This window comes from Gallus gallus, chromosome Z, assembly GCF_016699485.2.
Source record: "Gallus gallus isolate bGalGal1 chromosome Z, bGalGal1.mat.broiler.GRCg7b, whole genome shotgun sequence".
Classification (NCBI taxonomy): domain Eukaryota; kingdom Metazoa; phylum Chordata; class Aves; order Galliformes; family Phasianidae; genus Gallus; species Gallus gallus.
The window spans coordinates 34,598,231-34,609,909 of NC_052572.1; positions in this window are offsets into that span (position 1 = coordinate 34,598,231).

Below are 11,679 nucleotides of genomic sequence, written 5' to 3' on the forward strand. Positions count from 1 at the left end.
CTCAGTGATTGTAGTACCAGCCCTAAGAGTCTTGTTTTTTGTCCGTATACCCAAAACATAACGCTTCAGGACTACAGAATTCTGCCCTAAAATATTCAGATACATACATTGTTTTATTAAGGAAATTATGTTGGAGACACTGCAGTTCAAAATCCCAATACATATCAAATCCTGTCTTCAATACTTCTTGCTGGCTAGAAAGTAAATCCTTTTACATTCCTTCTCTACATTCCTGGGCAACCCTTCAAAGACTTTGACTGCCTGTTTTTCTTTCCTTATTTACATAATAGTTTGATATCATGAAGAATATACTTCCTATTCTCTGGGAGAAATTGGGGCCACCATCTTTTTGTGTAACAAATTATGTTCTTTTGTGGGGGTATCACCTAAAGATAAAACACCTTTTTTTTTTTTTTTTTCCCCCCCAACTCAATTTACATGGAAAAAAAAATAGCACAGAAAAATTCTGTGTGTGAGTCATCACAGTTTTGTTTGGCACAGCAGGGCCAAGGCAGGCAATCAACACAATTAAACACAAAAAGAAACTCACCACTGCAGTTGGAATATTTCTATTTTCTCTCCACCTCCTTCTTGCCATTTTTTTTCTTTTGAAAAGATTTGAATTATTCCTCCCAAGTTTATTCTGGAAATCCTTATTACTTAATATCAGCTTTGTGTCTATTCAGATTGATTACTTCCTTTTCATAATTACATAAATGACACAGCAGTATCTTTGAAGAAATGTCACAGTGGGCCTGATCCTGAATGTACATTCACTTGTCAGGATCCATTCACAGTAGGAAAGGAAGAACCACTTTCCATCATAAAGGTCTTCAGAAATGATTAGATTCCAGGATGGTCATTATCTTACAAGCTAAATCCATGATAACACAGTTTCACAAAATATATACTTGAACATACACATCTGTTTGCTGTGTTCTTCCCAGAAGGCTGTAAAGCCAGGATTTTTCTTTCCTCCTGATTTAATAATCTTTGATAAATGAACAATTGTCTAGCAGCATCAAATCTACACACTGCAAAAGAGAACATGTCAGGCATGTGGAAGAACTGTAGTCTCCACAAAGTCTAGGTTTCTGTGCTCCTGCTAATGTTCATGTTGAAGAAAAGTCTCTTCTGAATCTCTGCAGATTTTTCCTGGAAGCCGTAAAACTATAACTACTTCAATGGCAGTCTTGTCTTGTTACTATATATCTTTGGTATTTTTGCTTTACCAGAATTAGAGTATAGATTAGTGAAAGAGCCCTAATAATTCATGTCACCTCAAAAGAAAGTGAGAGCCCTTTCCATAACCGTGTAGACAAACAGAACAGCTATTAGATTTTTACCAGTACCTCCAACATAGCTATATCAGAACCTGCTTAATGAGAGAGAAGGTGTCCAAGCAGCAAAGAGTATCTACTACACTATATGAACAGGGTTTGTGGGATTTTTAATTTTCACCCATGGAAGAAACAAAGAAGAAAAGGAAAAAGAAAAAAGAAACAAAAACAAAACAAAACAAAAAAGGTCTTCTACTGAAGCAAGATGTTTTCTCTTGGATGGTTCTAGTTTGTGTTTCGGTGGAGAACCAAATGAAAAAAGGTTGTCAGGCAGTAACTGGAAAATTCAGTTACTAGTGAGATATATGAGAAACAGTTCCCTTTTCTGGACTGTCTTAAGTTGGTGCACAGACTCACACACCATACGTGTCTCCATAACTCAGGATTCTACAGGAAGGAACGGATCTGAATGTTCCTCTGGTGTCCTTTGTGCTGATGTTATATTTGGAAAGACAAAACTGTCTTCCTCTTGACTTTGAACAAGAGTAAGCCAATAAAACAAGTACTGAATGAGTACATACTGATTTGCTGTATGGCACATAAGCGTAATGATGGAAATGCTTCTAGCAGCTCACTTTATTTGCTTGTGTAGTCTTTATAACTATTTATCTGAGACCAGTTAATTGATTAATGATTACTAACATCTGAAGATTGAGGTTGAAATTTGGGAGAGAGAGTTACTTAATGTGTCAGTTGTGAAGCAGTGCTGCATTTTAGACAAAAGGAAAAAGAAAAAAAATGATTTAAAAATAGCATTGGTATTTAAGCTGAAATGGTTGTGATACAATTAGAGTAATTTAAAAAACGCATTCATTTTACAAACTCCAATATAACCCCCAGTTGTCAGAGGCAAAATCAAAGAATGATCCTGAGCCATTGAACTGACAAATTGGTGCAACCACTTTCTTCATTTTGGATCAAAAGTTAAAACAACCATTCTTTGATCTCATCACAGCAGATGGATGCAATTATGCACATATGAAAGTGCGGAGACTCTGGGTCAAAGACATACAGAATTACAAAGGTGACAGCAATTTTCTAGTAGTTCTGTCTAGTATTGTTAAACCAGAGCTTACCATGGAATAATTATACAGCTGCAGTTTCTCTTTTGAAAATAGGAGACACTTGTGACATGTTCTTAACAGAATGTAACTATTAAGGGTTTAAGCAAGCAGTCACTGCGATGCTAGAAATTCTTGCACGTTTTATGTCTGCTGAGATACCTTCTGTGGCTGCAGGCTTCCCAGTAGGCACCAGACCCCATATTCAGACATCTTCACACATACTGTGTGATGCATGCTGTGATGCACAGATCCCAGGTTGCTGTCTTAGAAGGAAGATGAGAAAACATTCTGGTTTGGTGCACAGCTGACTTTGGATGCCACGAAGCTGTGTTAGTGCAGCACTGCACCTGACCTAACCAAGGGACACATTTCACAGCTATACTCTTGTTGATTTCACACAAAGCTGAAAAGAATACTGCCTTTCTCTACTATTTCCTAAAGGAGAAAGGAATGCTTTATGCCATTAAAAATGAGATTGTTTCCCAAGTCACTTGGACGCATTAAATTGCATTCAGTGTTTCAAATACAGATGTTTAAAATTAACTTTTCCAAGTTCACATTCTATGACACAAATATATGGGCCGACTTTTATACAGGCCTTGGTTTTAAAAGTTTAAAGAAAGAAACTAGCTGCAACACCTAGTATTACCAACGATAAAGGAAACCACAATGCCTTTTAAATATATCATCACTCAGAATTTCTCTTTATTTGAGATCACAGAATCATATAGTCATTGAATACCTCAAGTTGGAAGGGACCCATAAGGATCATTGAGTCCAACTCTTGGCTCCACACTGGACCACCCAAAAAATCAGACCATATGTCTCAGAGCTTTATCCAGATGCTTCTTGAACTCCACGAAGCTCGGTGCCGTGACCACTGCCCTGGGCAGCCTGTTCCATGCCTACCAGCCTCTGGTGAAGAACTTTTCTCTAACACCCAACCTGATCCTCCCCTGAAGCAGCTTCATGCTGTTGCCTCCTATCATATCACATCACCAGAAAACAGAGCTCTGCGCTGTCCCTCTGCTCCCTGTGAGGAGCTGCAGGCCACTGTGAGGCCTCACCTCAGCCTTCTCTGCCCTGGACTGAACACACCTAGGGACCTCAGCCACTCCTCAGATGTCTTCCCCTCTAGACCCTTCACCATCTTCATAGCCCTCCTCTGGACACTTCCTAATAGTTTTATATCCCTTTTGTACACTACACAAGGTTAGGTCACACCACTGTACTGTAGAGTGGGACAGTCACTTTCCTTGACCTGATAGCAATGCCATGCCTCATGCACCCCAGGAAAAACAAGTGGGGGGGGCTACTACTGCATAAAATGGCAAAGGTAGAAGAATTAGATGAGAAGTCTCCAGAAAAGAAGACTATTTCCATAATGCCACAAGACAGAAAGCATTTCTGTCCCACTGTCCATTGCCTTACTATCCCTCTTCTCCACAGGCAGGTTTGGGGAGATCATTCCAGTCAGCAGAATGAACCACAAGGCCCAATGGAGTAGCTGTATCCAAGTGGACAGCAGGATGTCTCTCCTGCTGGGGGCATTTATCTGCCTGGCCAGCTTCTCAGAAGCAGTCTTCTAAAGGCTGCTCAAAACAAAGCACCTTCCAGATGTGGATTCCCTCTGGTAGCAGCCACATGTATGCCATACAAGCCTGTCACTGTGGAAGCCACATTCATCCCCTGGCTCCTGCAACAAGCAGCAGGACCCAGTGCCCTAGGAATTTAACACTGTCATTGTGTTCACTTTGGACTCCATCACTGACACATTCACACAATCTGCTGCTTTTAGATGCACTATTCACCAAATGCCATGTTTCCATTAAGGGGGAGAGAACTTTCTTGATGCTCTCACCCTCTCATGGCATCTGAATTTCCCTGAATGAACGCTTTTGGCAGAGTTACATAACAGCAAACACAGCGTGCTAACTCCAATCCAAGAAGACACTGCAAGCATAGTCTGAGCTCCAGGGCACTTCTTTACACTGAACTGTGCTTTAACCCGGCATGTGAATTAAAGATAAAAGAAGAACATTTACTTCTTGGAACAGAGATTCAAGCTATCCAGACAAAATCATAGATTCTTGTACAGAGGTTATTAAGTAAACAAGGTACAGGATCTAATAGTACTTTTTAAATGCAGTAAAACTGAACTTTTAATGCAAGCAGTTCTTCAAAATAAATAAAAAATTCTGGGCTAGCATTGTATTGGAAAATAGCACAGTTCTGTTCCAAGCCAGATACTTTGATTGCAATCTTAAGATGCTTGTCTGAACCAAAGCCAAAACTTAAAATGAACCTACAGCTGATCTTACACATATGACAAAGAATATGTATAAGCTGCTTTGTAATGCCAGGAACTAATGGCAAAATACTCCCACTGGTTTAGCTATATAGACTGGACAAGCGCCAAGCAGCTCAGTCCAAGTGCATGCTTGTTTTGAGGTTTTATTGGCTTATACTTTTCTATTCACAAATCAAAGTGAAAATAAGCAGTTCAGCTGGTGACATGTTAACCCACTACTCAGTGGAAAAGATCTTTAAGAGCAATGTCTTCATGTTTTAGAAAACAATATAAAATAGTTTATAACTCACCACCCGCTACCTCAGAGGGAGGTGGTAATGACAAAGGATAAATGTAAAAAGGAAGTATTGGCTGTGCACGTTAATGTAGTATAGAATGTAAAAAAAATAAAAATAAAATAAAAAATAAAAAATAAAGGCCTCTAGGGACTCATAAGGAAATCTCTTTGGAGTGGAAAATCTTGTTGAGAGACAGACCTACAAGGAAGTATTTAGTTTTTTACTTCCCTACAACAATGTAGTCCAGAGGAAATACCCCCCTTATACAAAGAAACAGTCAAATTCTGGAGAATGCCTTTAGTTCAGAGAACCAGTTATGGATTTCCAAAAGGGTAGCAAGGTCAGAATCTGATCACGCATGCAAAGAAGTTACTAACTTTACCTAAATTGGTGTGCTCAATTCTTTGCCTGTCAGACCTCCTCGCTAGAAATAAGCCAAAGATTTAAAGGATCTATGGAACTACCCTCACTGTGTAACAGGTTCTTGTCAAGGCTATTATATCATATATGTAAGCGGATCATTGCCCATGATAGGAGTGTATGCATATGATAATCACTGGTCTCAGTCATTGACTACTTGTTCTATGTTAGAGCATGGTTACAGGAGTATCAGAGAGGCTGAGGATACTTTATTCACATTTTCAGGGCCCACAACTACAGAACAACAAAACTGTCCTGGTTCCTAATATCACTAGAAAGTGACTGAGAAGCTAGAATAGCTTAACATTACCGTAGGGAGAAACTTACGATGACAAGCAGATTTATTTATCAGCGACAAGTACTAACATAAACATAAGGTCTTAGCTGTCCTCATCTCTAATGAAATCATTGTTGCATCATCACTGTCAGCACTAAAGTAGTTACAGCCCCACTTAATAGGTGGAGAATTGAAACAAAAAGAGATAAACAGGTTGCATAAGGAAAACAAAACTAACAAAAGAATTATAAAAGTTAAGCAGTGGAGCAAGCAATTAAACCCAAATAAATCCAAATGTTTAAGGAAAAGTTAGGCTCTATGGGGGGAAAAAAAGGAAAAAGTGAAGAAATGGAAAAAAATCTGTACTCAGAAGTGGGACAGAAGAACAGAGGGACTGAAATTTGGAGCTAACTCAACAATAAAAAGTGCCTGTGAAATGTGGAATTTGAAATAATATTGCAAAGTATGTGAAATATGTTGTGTATGTATTTGCAGAAGGCCTTAGTGGCTACGTGGTCATATGTCAGAAATCTAAACAGAGTTACTGTGAGTAGAAGATAGATGTTTCTGCGCGTGAAAAAGTTGTAAAGCAAGACTGCTCAGCATATGGAAGTTTGGGAGCCAGACAGTAATCGCAGCATTACAAGAAAGCTGCATCTAATGTTTATGAAGGCACTGTGGGAAGCAAGGCAGAATTAAAATGGGGTGGAAATGCTTTGCCATTGGAATGTAGAGTTTCAGCCTCTACATTCTTACTTGCCATGGAGATTTCAGAAGCCCTTCCATACAAGCTCTGTGTGGTCCACTGAATTCAGCAGATCTTAGCAGCAGAGCAGCTGCACTCTGTTTACACTCCTCTTAATTGTAGGCACTCCTCAATGCACAATGAACTTCCTATCAGAAGAGTTTCCATCACCAGACTTTAATTCCAGGTTCTTTTCCATATACTTACCATTTCAGACACAATTCTCCAGCTCTCCAGAAGATACAAATGACAAAACATGGTGTCCTGATCAACTGCTTATTCCATACCACATATTTTAAAGTGATCACAGCAGTCAGTTTATCTTCTTCAAACTGCAAACATAAACATGTGTGATACATATATACTCCCTTCATACAAATATTAAGTGAGAACAAGTTTTCCAGAGCATCACTGATCACTGCTTGTAAGCATTGCCCTCTGAATAGAAGTATTTGAGGGTAAAAAGTGGCATCACTACCTATTAAAATGGATGCCAGAAGACATGCAAGTCTTTTGGAGGTGCCATTGGGTCACAAATAATCTGCTTTCAGAATCAGGAAGAAGGGACAAATTCCAGAACTTGCTTGTTCTAAAGGCCTCTCTTGAGTGGGAGTAAGTTTCACAGGCACTCTGTAGTGCCAAGAAAGCTCGGGTCCACGATGTGTTTAAACTGCTATAATAGATACCAGTGCATTTCAGTACAAGTGACAGCATTAAGAATGAATGAAAATCTTGAGGGTTACAGACTGCTGTTTTCAAATGCAGCCAGAGGAACTGTTAACTCCAGGGAGCTCAGAAAACATAAGCCATCAGAGATACTGTTCTAAAAGGTCCTAAGAGGTCCCTGAAGAATATAACTGAGATAAAAATAATGAGATGGCATATTACTCTGTGTTGAGCTATACAAGAAATTAAGGTTACCAGATGACTACTAGGACACTAGGCAAGTTGATAGTGAAGCCTGTAAGTTTAATCTCTCATAGCCCAAAATGAGATAAAGTAAAAAAAGAAAAAAAGAGAAAAAAGAAAAAAATATTTTTGCAAGCGGATACCCTTTATGTTTCAAAACATAAAAAGTGCACTTGAGGCACAAAACAATATGAAACACATCCTTAAATGAGCTGCTTGAATTCTGCTCAGATCTTGCTCTCATGCACTGTGTACGTGAAAGAAGAATGCAGTTCGTTATTTTGACATCAGTTGCACCCCAGTCTTGTACCACAGTTTGCTATAGATGGCAAAGTTTTATCTTGAATAAGGAATTGCTCTTGTTTTCTGGAACATACTAGGAACTTCATATAGCTGCAAACATAACTACTCCATCATGCTCCAAGAATAAGTACAAAACTGCTCATTGGAGTAATCTTTTATTTTTTGAATATGAATTTCAGAGAAAATTGAGTGTACATATTATATGCTAGTGAAAAATATACACATCTCTGCAATCTCCCCACACCCAAATATCTCAAAAGAAAAATGCTGCTAGAACTAGACTGAATAACTTACTTCCACTTTATTTTACTGTCGTTCTGTTGTAAAGCTATATGCAATTTTTTTCTCTTCTTTCCTTGAGCTTCCCACCTCTGAAATGGGATAAAAATATTGCAATTAACACCTGAGCAGTGGCCCAAAATTTAACATTAAATATTACTTCCCCATATTAGTTTTGAACCATAACTGTGCCTTTGATCCCATATTCAGGATGTCATGAAGTGCTACTATGAGTAAAACTAGATCCTGTCCATTACTTTGTTCAACCTTTTGGCCATAAAGCAGGAACACCTAGCATGGCAATTCCCATTTGCACGTGTGTTATGCACCTCAAGCCCTGAGATCTCTGACAATATGAAAGTGCATTTCTAAGATTGCAGGAAAAGATATGGATGTTAAACAGACTTCAGCAGAACTACCTTTATTTACAGCAGCTGAAGATCTTTCTAAAAGCTTCACGTAGTCATTAATCAGCAATTTTTATAAGGTATTGAAAACATTAATCCAAGTTAATATTGGGATAAACTGCGCAAGTTTTGTTCAAAAATCAGTTCAGTTATAGGATATTTTAAATGTTGCTTGCAAGACGACAAGCACATTTCCTTGTGGCCAAACTCCTCAAAAATTCCAAACCATTCCCAAAGCCAATTCACAGACAGGAGCAATGGAACCAAATGAGAGCTTTTCAAGATTAGCAGAGCACAAAATACAGAAAGGAGATATTTAAAATGAACCCGCACAATATTAGAAGCTTTTTCAGAATCCTTTATCTTAGCTACAGTCGTGTCTCACCAGTCAAGATCTTCTTGCAGTTTTCATTCTTATGTGCCCAAATCCAAAGTCAGATTAAAAAATCAGTAAATGTATAAGTAACAGGAGATTGCTCAGACAGATAAATGACTTAGCAATGTCACTCAAATGTAAGAGCAAATGACAGAAATACCGAAGGAGTAGAAAGAAAATTTCCTCATGCAACATGCAGCAGGCATCAGGGCCTGCTCCTGAGAGTCTGAACATGTCCCCAAGCTCCACAGCAGAGGTCTGAGAGCTGCATGCCAGCACAACCCACATGCTGAGCTTCACTGAGCTACCATGTAGCTTTCCCTGCTCCTGGCTAGATCTCAAGACATGCAGGCTTGACTTCTGCCTGCATCCAGACTCACAACATCACTGGGGATAGCTGGCTGACCCTGGCCACCCTCATCAGCCTTCCTGCCCAGGCACTGTGGGACTCCTGCTGTGTCTGCTCCTTGGCTGCAGGTAGAGCCTTCTCTCTACCAAGGAAATTGCTGATTACTGTGAGCAACTGTGTACCTCAGCTCCATCCAGGAAATGGTGACCCCAAGTACTGACGATCTCAAGGATGCTAGGTTTATTGATGGTTTCATTACAGCGCACCTGGTCATAACTACACTGCTGGATGTACAGCAAACAGAAAATATGTTATACTATACATGTGAACATTCTTTTATAAATGTACATATTATCTTCCAGAAGGGCTAGGACTTTATCTGTCTATTTCATATTTAATTCAGCCTATGCAAAATGTAGGCATCTTTCTCCTGTCAGATAAAAAAAGCTGCAGGTGTGGAAGGTCCTGGCCATAACAAGAAAGCCAAGGGTCTACACATAGTGAGTGATGCAGAACTCTGCTGTTCAGGACCTCTCAGTGCATAGCATGCAGAGACAGAGCCTAGTGGTAGGACAGGGTGGGTGACTGTATGCCCCAGCCACTAGCCCATGGGTGTCTAACCTTTTGGCTTGCCTGGCTGCATTGTGTCACAAAGAATTGTCTGGGGCTGTGTATACATAGGTCACTCTGAAAGTAATGCCTCTTATTTATTTACATGGAAACTACAACAGATACAAAGAGCAATATAACACTTGGCAGAGCTATTCTCAGCTACAAAACACTGTTTTTCATCGTAGTCACCACCATTAGCTCTGCATTTTCACCAGTGATGAACAAGAGCCAGAAAGCTGCACTTGTAAAAACCTATACCAACAGAAGTGACCCACAGTTGCGGTCACTACTGCTGAAACACATCACCCACCACCTCACAGTGCTCACATCCACTGTTTCGTCCTTCATAACATCTAATTTCAGGAACTGGAAGGTGGTAGCCCTGTCTGGCAGCAAAATTCAACCTAACTGAGATCTACTTCTATGCTCTTCTGTATAATAGGTAGGCCACATTAAGACTGGCAGGAAACAACGCTGGAGACACCTCCCAGAGGCATCACATTTCTTTCAAGTTTGACTAGCGAATACAGATTTGGCAGCATAATCTGCAGTTAGAATGAGCGGCTTTGAATTAAACCCAAATATAACTCTGGCACTGATGCTGCCTTAGTGACTCCCAAGTATTTCTTTTATAGGAAGATTTGGAAGCTGAGGACACTGTTCAGTGGAACTATTTAAAATATATCTCAGTTTAAAAGCCAGGCTCCAGGAGACCTGCAAGTTGGGAGACAATCAAAAGCACTATTCATGAATTAAAGTCCATAAAGAGATTTTCTGGCTTTTTTTTTTTTTTTTTCCTGCTTCTGAGATGTGAACACAGAATAAAATGGTATTAAAACAGTTAGAAACCATAGGACAGTAAATGGCTCCATATGGATTAGATAGATCCCTTTCTTCTCGAGCCAGAAATGACTACCAGTGAGCTACCAAAAGCCCTTTCTGAGCATATTTGGGTTATGTATTTAATGCCATGATTCATCAGCGTCCTCAGATGACTCAGGAAGCTCAGGATTTTGAAATAATGCTGGGAATTAGGCACCACAGTTAATGAATCCAGAGAACAAATGTGACATATCGCTGATACCACAGAGTAAGCGTGAAGCCACTCTAGTGAGACGCTTCACAAAGCATGATGCTTTTCACCATAAACTAAAAGAATCAGACCCTTCAGCATATTAAAATAAAAATTCAAAAGGTTATGTAGGTTATGTGGTCCTTTTCTCTTGAGAAAGCTCATAGCAATTTTCATATAATTGAAAGCCATTTTGGTCAGTGCTCATTTGTACAATAGTGGACTTTTAGTACTATACCAGGAGACCAGTGCTCTTTTTTCTTGATTTAACACTACTTGGGGAGTTTGGATATGGAGGAGATAGGAGAAGACAATTGCCAGCAGTCCCCCAGCCTCCCTTTCTCTTGTCCTTCTTTCTGTAGAGCTCAAGAGCTGATTACAATAGCTCTTTAGTGTGTTGAACATCTGTGGGATGTTCAAATCAGTGTGATCCTGTTGCTATGCGTTGTGAACATGTTTCAGGTTATGTTTAAGATTAAACAATTATTTAAGGATATCATCCAGAAATCTGCCCCAAGGAGGTACAGTTCTGAGTGGCAGGGAGTGTAAGATGGTAATAGGCAGATGTCTAGAGCAGCGGGAACCCCCCAGCGGTTTGGAACTTCACCTCTGAACAACTGCAGAGTCATGAAAAACAAGTGAAATATTTGGAAAAGGTCTGCTGTTACCCTGGTAATCCTAAAGCAATACAAATCTCTGCAGCATGCTGGGGCTTGGCCCATGCCTACCACGCTCTGTTCAACACTATTCAGCATCTTCAAGGGGAAGAGAACACTTCTGAATCTGATGACAATACAACAGACCTTCCGACTCCAACAACAGACCCTGCAGGAACTCCAATTCCTGCACTAGGTTCTGTGGTTGCTCTGAGCATTGTGACAGACCCTGTTGTCACTCCAACCCTCATGGTGAGCCCTGAGGTTGCTCCTGTTATGGA